The sequence below is a fragment of the Pinus tabuliformis genome, chromosome 2_2 (genome assembly GCF_031772625.1).
Source record: "Pinus tabuliformis cultivar Carrire ecotype Pingquan chromosome 2_2, CPIR1, whole genome shotgun sequence".
Taxonomy (NCBI): domain Eukaryota; kingdom Viridiplantae; phylum Streptophyta; class Pinopsida; order Pinales; family Pinaceae; genus Pinus; species Pinus tabuliformis.
The window spans coordinates 802,209,479-802,218,586 of record NC_142300.1 but is presented as its reverse complement, the minus strand read 5'-3'; the positions used below and the strand labels follow the sequence as shown (position 1 = coordinate 802,218,586).

General features: G+C 49.0%; 1 non-coding gene and 1 pseudogene across 1 annotated transcript; both read right to left on the bottom strand.

Annotated features, from left to right (window-relative positions):
- Positions 1 to 5,711: 5,711 nt before the first annotated feature.
- LOC149195269 (25S ribosomal RNA) lies at positions 5,712 to 7,577 on the bottom strand (annotated as a pseudogene).
- A 270-nt stretch (positions 7,578 to 7,847) lies between these two features.
- Positions 7,848 to 8,001, bottom strand: LOC149195268 (5.8S ribosomal RNA). Its single transcript, XR_016255392.1, has one exon. It is a non-coding gene; the product is annotated as a 5.8S ribosomal RNA (ribosomal RNA).
- Between the last annotated feature and the right edge of the window lie 1,107 nt (positions 8,002 to 9,108).

Genomic DNA, 9,108 nt, shown 5'->3' with positions numbered 1-9,108 from the left:
TTGACGCGGAGGTTGGCCAGCTTGTCCAGATGGGCGATTAGGGCGGACAACAGGTCGACCTTGCTGCATAGAAGGTTGGCCCGTTTGCCCCCCAGGGTGAACAGACTGAGCAGAGGGCTGGGCGCGGGCTGCCCTCCTTGGTGCATAGGCTGAGCAGAGGGTTGGCCTTGCTGTATAGCAGGTTGCCCCCCTTGCCCAGAAGGATTCATGGATTGAGCAGTGGGTTGACCCTGCTGAACATAGGGTTGCCCACCCTGCCCAGAAAGATGACCGGACTGGGCAGTAGGTTGGCCCTGCTGTAAGTAGGGTTGCCGCCCCTGCCCAAGAGGATATCCCTGCTGGACCGTTGGTTGATTTTGAGGATTATAAACTGACCCAGTTTGTCCAGATGGGTACCCTTGCTGGAAACCGGGTTGGCCTTGTTGAACGTAAGGTTGCCCTGGTTGTCCAGATGGGTAACCTTGCTGAGCACCAGGTTGCCCTGGATATCCAGTAGGTTGACCTTGATATGGATACGACGGACCTCCAACGGCCGAGGGTTGTCCCTGGTAGGGTTGTCCCTGTGGGCCCCCAGATTGTCCTGGGTAAGGCGGGCCATAAAGTGGTTGCCCTTGAGGGTTTGCACATAAGGTGGCTGACCTTGGTTGGGTGGTCCTTGGGGCTGTCCGGGAGAATTCCGGCGCCCAATAAAAACATGAGAAACGGGATCATACGTGACGTCCAACGGTTCTTGGTTCTCTTCGAAAGGACGATGAGGAAGGACCAAAATGTTCTCGAGATACTCGCCGTTCGCATCATAATAAAAGAGTGGACCATTGTAATCTGGGTCCACAATGGGCTGCCTGTGGGCATCATACGGCCCTGCTCCTGGAATGCCACCAGGAAAGGGCCCAGCTTCAGGGTTTACAGATGAGGATGCTGGTACAGCACTGACGACCGGAGTCGAGCGTGCTACACAAACGGTGGGTCGGGTGGGAACTGAGGTAACGGGCGTGTCAAGCCCGGAAGTAAGAGGTGTACTAAGAGGTCGCGAAACAAAAGGCCCGGTGGTGGCAATAAGACTAGGATCCCATATAGTCGTAGAAGTAGTTCTAGCGGCTATCCTGTCCCTCACTGATGAATATCGTGGAGGGAGTGGAGAGGAAGCCGGGATCGGAGTCTCAATGTCCGTCACCACGGGCGTCTCACCGGTGCTGGAAGCTGTCTCATCCATGGGGGAAGTAGACATTGGAGACGACATACCGAGAGGAGTACGAGGGGTACGAGGGGTATAATCAGGCTCCCAGATAGGATTCCAATCTTCTATGTAATCCTCGTCGCCTGGGGCACGTACGTTGATAGGCTGGATACTCAGAACAATGGGAAGAGTATCGCTTACAACCGGTACCTCTGGAGCAACAGAAGATGGAGAACCTTGATCACTTGGACCGGGAGTTGACGGGTCAGCCAGGATGACCAGACCCCTTAGAAAACCTAAAGGAAACTAACGATAGAAACCCTACTCAAAACTATCGCACATAAGATCTAATCAGGTGATGTTATCGTGGTCGAATTAATTTTAAGACACAAGAACCAAACTTGACCTTTTCATGTTTCGAGAGTCGAGAAAAGGACGAAAAGATGACACTAGTCTCCTTTGAATATTTAATGAGCACGAAGTGACAAGATGCTCACAGGCACCTTTTCATTTAGGGAGTCCGAAAAGAATCAAAAGTGACTGCTCTGGAGACTCTAGGTATAAGGTTTACCAAGCAACCCGTAAAACTACTTATACACCCCAGCAATCGTATGAGAGCCAAGGACTTTCCGTACTGCAGTCAATCTTCCTGAATGCTGTGTTCGGTGCGTTACGGTTCACAAGGCGGCAGACTCGGCTTCCTATGGATAAAGGATAAAAGCCTAGTGGGGTCTCCCTATATATGCGACGGTACGTGGGAGCACAGTCCGTGTTAGATCACTATCGAGTCACAGAAGGAGGAATCACCCAACCATAATGTGAAACAACAGTGACTATGTTTAAAGACGCCGGAACACATCTCTAACCTAGACCTCTAGATGTTTGCATTTAGTTCCAATGCGTTTTTAGATTCATTCGGTTCATTTTATAGTTGATCTTGAAATTAAGTTTCGATTTCAGGTCCTATCGTATGTTCTCTCACAATTACCTAGATGCAAACTACATGCCAAAGAATTTCATTTTTTTCGATGAATTCTAGCTATGAAAGGGTAAAGAGGTTTCGACCAAACAAAACGAATACAAATTATCAAACAACCTAATGCAGCTAAAAGCAAGGAAAGGAACCTTTTTCTCTTGAAAATGCAAATCAATGAAATGTTCTTTTCCTTTTCAATTCTCAAAAGCAAAGCTACTAGTTTGATTTTCTTTCAATGGCACAAAGCATCTAAATGAATTTGGAGGAACCGAAACACCAAGCAAATCACTTAATGAAAGCACACAAATTTCCCAAAACATCCAACAAAAGTTCCCAAATCAAAAGGAAAACTAAGTTCCGCACGAGCTATGTGATCTAAGCTCGGCAAGACAGGCAAGGATTGCAAGCAAGGAGGAAGCGAAAACCACTCGGAAACACAACCAAAAACACTTCAACAATCACTAAACAAGCGTATAAACAAATCTGAAGTTGGCTGGTCGAACAAGAAAACAAAATCCCTACGGAAGGCTTGACACACACACACGGCCACTAGATGCCCTAGGGCTAGAGTGCGAAATCAATGGAGAAAAGCAAACACCCGGAGGACAAGAGTCCCAACCAGTCAAATAGAGATTCAACACGATCCAGCAGTTGCAAAAGTGATGGTGGAAATACAAACCAAGCAGCGAAAGCAAAGAGGAAGGTATTTGCAAAACCCAAAAAATGAGCAAAACGAAACCCTGTGGAACAAGACTTCGCAAGCAAGTAGCTCAGAGTTCAGATAATGAAAAACAAGTCACAAACCAAGTGGAGAGAAGAGGGAAAAGCTAAAGCAACAAGTTCAGGAGGCTGATCTGGACAAAATCAAGTTTTACAGGATCAGCGCGGGTGGCCTTCAGCAACTCGGCGCTGACAGGAGGGGTCCCGTAGCAACTTTGCGACGTCAACGCGGAAATACACGGATAAACCGCGCTGTCTCGGAAAAACGAGGTCAGCGCGACTATAAATAACACAGGCACGATGACAGGGAGGACAAAGAAGCAGGTGTGCGCCATCAGCGCGGAAGCACACGGATAAAGCACACTGTCTCTAAAAACGAGGTCAGCGCGACTATTGATTGTACAGGCGCGATGACAAGGACAACACAGAAGAAGGGGCGCGACGTCAGCGCATCTGTTTTGAATTAAAGCACGTTGAGGGTAAAAAACCAGTGAAGCCAAAGCGAAAACTTCCCAAACCAAAGGTAAGAACCTTTTAACAATTAAGACACTTCCCAGATGCACCCAGAAAGTTTATAAGTAGAGAAAACAATCCCCAAAACTCGAAAAGAGAGAAAAATCGAATTCAAACACAAAAAGTGGACTCAAGAGACAAAAAGGTTGATCCCCAGTGGAGTCGCCAAATTGTTGGAGAGGTAAATCCCCTCTACGGATAGAGGCGATCCCTGCTAGCCCGATAAGGGTCTAGCAACAATCAAACAATGCTGCTATGCATGTTCCTAATTACAATTAAACAAGAGGTAAAGAGCACCTACTTGGATTCCCGCGCTGTCGTTTGACGAAGAGATGTTGCCTTCGCTCCTTCACTTTGGCTGGTCACAATCCTCCGCGTTCCCCGCGAATAGATACCTGCACACACGAAGAGGAAACAAACGCAAGCGTGAAATCTAGTAAAAGCAACCATACATCGGTCAGAAAAGATGTAATTCACATTTAACCATTGCGTAGACAAATGAGAATGGAACAATAATAGCAGTCATCTATTATTAATCAAGACAGAGAAGAGTACAACCAAATGTTCTGACGTCGGTATCCTTCTCAGGAGGGGTCAGTCAGCAAGCGTCTCAAGCATTCACCTTTGGAAATGATTCTCCCAAGACAAGAAACTCTCTCTCACACAAGCAACACAAAACAACCTTCCCTAAACTATCAATCACTTCCACACTTAGCACACCAAATACCTATAGTAGCAGCAATCTGAGCACTATAAGCTCTATACAATCCAAGCTATTCCAAACTAGCTGTTCATGGTAATGGTGGAAGTTTATATAGGAGAAGGAGCTTCCTAAAAAGGTGGAAGGATGAGCTTATCCTTGAGGGAAGTGGTTGCAAAGGGTCGAATAGACATGCCATAGAAGGGAGTCGATACTCACAAAGCCAACAACCAAACCTGGAGTGATCTGGAAGGCTGGCTGTTGGAACAAATTCGCCCAAACAGGATCAGCGCGGATTATAAGGCGACTGACGCGCTGACGTCGCGCCTCAATAACTGGGAAAGTCATGTCAGCGCGACCCAATACGAAGGAGAGTTGTGCTGGCTCATAAAATGCGATCAGCGCGGAAAAGTGATGTGCTTCCGCGCTGGCAGTGCACTGAATACACTATGAGCCGCCAGTCAGCGCGGATATTTTAGAAACAGACGCGCTGATGAGGAAAACTTTGGAAAAGTGGGTTTTGGGCCAGTTCAAAAGGCATGAACTTGATTATTGTAAATTCTTGGCACAGTAGGGTGACTGACAGGGAGACAATGACAAATTACTGTGTAACAGGAAGAGTCGACATCGAAGGATCAAAAAGCAACGTCGCTATGAGTGCTTGGCTGGAACAAACCAGTTATCCCTGTGGTAACTTTTCTGACACCTCTAGCTTCAAAATTTTAAAATCCAAAGGATCGATAGGCGACGTTTTCATGGTTTGTATTCGTACTGAAAATCAAAATCAAATGAGCGTTTACCCTTTTGTTCCACACGAGATTTCTGTTCTCTTTGAGCTCATCTTAGGACACCTGTGTTATCTTTTAACAGATGTGCCGCCCCAACCAAACTCCCTACCTGACAATGTCTTCCGCCTAGATCGACCCGCCGAAACATGCCTTAAGGCCAAAAACAGGGGCAGTGCCCCGTCTCCACCTCACGGAATAAGTAAAATAACGTTAAAAGTAGTGGTATTTCACTTGCGCTGAAAACGGCTCCCACTTATTCTACACCTCTCAAGTCATTTCACAAAGTCGGACTAGAGTCAAACTCAACAGGGTCTTATTTCCCCGCTGATTCTGCCAAGCCCGTTCCCTTGCCTGTGGTTTCGCTAGATAGTAGATAGGGACATTGGGAATCTCGTTAATCCATTCATGCACGTCACTAATTAGATGACGAGGCATTTGTCTACCTTAAAAGAGTCATAGTTACTCCCGCCGTTTACCCATGCTTGGTTGAATTTCTTCACTTCGACATTCAGAGCACTGGGAAGAAATCACATTGCGTCAGCATCCGCAGGGACCATCGCAATGCTTTGTTTTAATTAAACAGTTGGATTCCCCTTGTCCGTACCAGTTCTGAGTCGACTGTTCGATGCCTAGGGAAAAGCCCCCGGCAGGGGGCATTCTACGGTCGTAGCCCAATCGGCACGCGACTGCCCGCCCTCGCCGCGAGAGCAGCTCAGGCAAACTGCTGACAGCCCACGAGTTGAGGGCGCAGACCCCTAGGCCCAGCCCTCAGAGCTAATCCTTTTCCCGAAGTTACGAATCCATTTTTCTGACTTCCCTTACCTACATTGTTCTATTGAACAGAGGTTGTTCACCTTGGAGACCTGATGCGGTTATGAGTACGACCGGGCATGAACGGTGCTTGGTCCTCCAAATTTTCAATGGCCGCCGAGGGTGCACCGGACACCGCAAGACGTGTGGTGCTCTTCCTGCTGCTGGACCCTATCTCCGGGTGAACCGATTCCAGGGTGGGCAAGCTATTAAAAGGAAAAGATAACTCTTCCCGTGGCCCTCGATGACGTCTCCAGATTTCCTAACATTGCCGCCCACCGCCATGTCCCGGTTCGGGAATATTAACCTGATTCCATTTCGATGCTCATGCAGGGTGCACCCTTGATACAAGGCTTCCCCATCTCTTAGGATCGACTAACCCATGTCCAAGTGTTGTTCACATGGAACCTTTCCCCACTTTAGTCTTCAAAGTTCTCATTTGAATATTTGCTACTACCACCAAGATCGGCACTGGGGGCCGATCCACCCAAGATCACGCCTGAGGTTTCTCAACGACCCCCACGTCCTCCTACTCATCGGAGCCAGGAAATTGCTCTGACGGTCGAGTATAGGTTGCACGCTTCAATGCCATCCATTTTTCGAGCTAGTTGATTCGGCAGGTGAGTTGTTACACACTCCTTAGCGGATTTCAACTTTCATGACCACCGTCCTGCTGTCTTAATCAACCAACACCCTTTGTGGGATCTAGGTTAGCACGCAATTTGGCACCGTAACTCAAATTTCGGTTCATCCTGCATCGCCAGTTCTGCTTACCAAAAATGGCCCACTTGGAGCTCTCGATTCCATGGCGTGGCTCAATGGAGTAGCCGCACCCTCTTACCTATTTAAAGTTTGAGAATAGGTCGAGGGCGTTATGCTCCCGATGCCTCTAATCATTTGCTTTACCCGATAAAACCCACGCATGAGCTCTAGCTATCCTGAGGGAAACTTCGCAGGAAACTAGCTACTAGATGGTTCGATTAGTCTTTCGTCCCTATACCCAAGTCAGACGAACGATTTGCACGTCAGTACCACTACGAGCCTCCACCATAGTTTCCTCTGGCTTCGCCTTGCTCAGGCATAGTTCACCATCTTTCGGGTCCCAACAGGTGTGCTCGCACTCGAACCCTTCGCATAAGCTCAAGGTCGGTCGACGATGCACCCCCCCATAGAGGGGATCTCGCCCGTCAGCATCCTTGTGCCTCGCATGTTTTCAAACCCGCCGACTCGCACACATGTTAGACTCCTTGGTCCGTGTTTCAAGACGGGTCAAATGGAAAGCCTGCCAACCAACACCACGAGCGCGCAGGTGCAAATGGCCCGCCACAAGGGTGTACGCTTCATTCCTCGACCACCGCAGTGGCAAACTGACAGGCAGTAATTCACCCGCCCTTGTGACGATGTAGCAGCCTGTGTTAGTTTGCACCTCAAGTCGAGCAGCGGACAAGCCTGAGCCGTTCCACATCTGACTGAGATGCATCTACAGCCTCCATCCACTTCCCTCTCGGCAATTTCAAGCACTCTTTAACTCTCTTTTCAAAGTCCTTTTCATCTTTCCCTCGTGGTACTTGTTCGCTATCGGTCTCTCGCCCGTATTTAGCCTTGGACGGAATTTACCACCCAATTAGGGCTGCATTCCCAAACAACCCGACTCGCCGACAATGCCTCATGATGTGGTAGGGTCCCAGGCCGATGGGACTGTCACCCTCTCAGGTTCCCCCTTCCAAGGGACTTGGCCCAGGTCGGCCTCTGAGGACGCTTCTACAGACTACAATTCAGGCGGCGCCGCCGCCCAATTTTCATGTTGGTCTCTTCCCGGTTCGCTCGTCGCTACTAGGGGAATCCTTGTAAGTTTCTTTTCCTCTGCTTAATTATATGCTTAAACTCAGTGGGTGTTCTCGCCTGAGCTGAGGTCGCAAAGTTGGAGCTAACGCCACCCTACCCCATGGGAGGACAAGAGAGAGCAAAGCAAGTTTGAGCGATGCCACACAATGCTCGCATCAGCTAACGCCGACTACCCATCCAAGGGGACAAGATCACCGCTCGCCGACGCACGCCACGAAACATTGCTTGAGGTATTTCAGTTGACCGCACCGCATGGGGCACGGACGACCAGCTTCGCTGCTCCCTAGCATATTGCAGGGAGCGCGTTTGAATGGGATGCGACACCCAGACAGACGTGCCCTCGACCGAGGCCTCGGGCGCAAATTACGTTCAAAAACTCGATGATTCATGGGATTCTGCAATTCACACTAAGTATCGCATTTCGCTACGTTCTTCATTGTAACAAGAGCCGAGATATCCGTTGCCGAGAGTCGTTTCCACGTATTACCAAAAAATCGGCCACAAAACTGAATAGGGGTACCCCCCACAACAAATGTAAGGCCAAGGGGCAAAGGGAGGAAAAACGCATGAGAGAAAGAGAAATAAAGGTGTCTAACCCCCCCACAGGGGGAGGCTCGAACAGAGGAAAATCTCCCCCCGCCCCACGCCCTCGCAAAAAGGGGGGAAATGCGTGGAACAACGATCAAGAAGGACTAGGGTGGCCACCCCGGGAGCTCGCACTGCTTTTAGCCCTTCCCCAACACCAGCCCACAACAATTCCCCCTTTCCTCCATAAAGCTAGGGACCGAAAGGAAGAAAAGGGTATAAAACAAAGCACAAGCCTCCCAAGCCCCATGCCTTCAACAAAATGGGGGAATTGAAGGGGACGACGATTGAGAAGGACTAGGGTGGCCACCCTAGGAGCTCGTACTGCGTTTCGTCCTTCCGGAACACCAATCGAAAACAATCCCACCTTTTATGCGTAACGTTAGGGGCCACGAGGAAGAAGGGAAGAAAACAACAAGAGAGAAAGGAATATATCAACCGTGGCTACCGGCTCACAAGGGAAGGCTTCAAAAAGAGAATAAGCTTCCCCAACCCCGTGCCTTCACAAAAAGGGGGGAACTGCAGGGGACGACGATTGACAAGGACTAGGCTGGCCACCCTGGGAACTCGCATTGCTTTTCGTCCTTCCCGAACACCAATTCACAACAATCCCACCTTTTCCCCATAAAGCTAGGGGCCGAAAGGAAGAAGGAAGAAAACAACATGAAAGAAAGAGAGATATCAAACGCGTCTATCAGCTCACAGGGGGAGGCTCAAACAAAAAACAAGCTTCCCCACCCCAGTTTCTTCGCAAAAGGGGGGGGGGATGTTAGGGACGGTGATCGAGAAGGACTAGGGTGGCTTTTCATCCTTCCCGAAAACCAATCCACAACAATCCCACCTATCCTCCATAAAGCTAGGGGCAAAAGGAAGAAGGGAAGAAAACAACACCAAAGAAACAAAGATCCCGAGAAAAGAGAGAAGCTCAACAGCACCCCGAGTAGATGTCCGCTAAACAAAAAGAAATCAAACAATGCACCCAATCGAAAAAGCA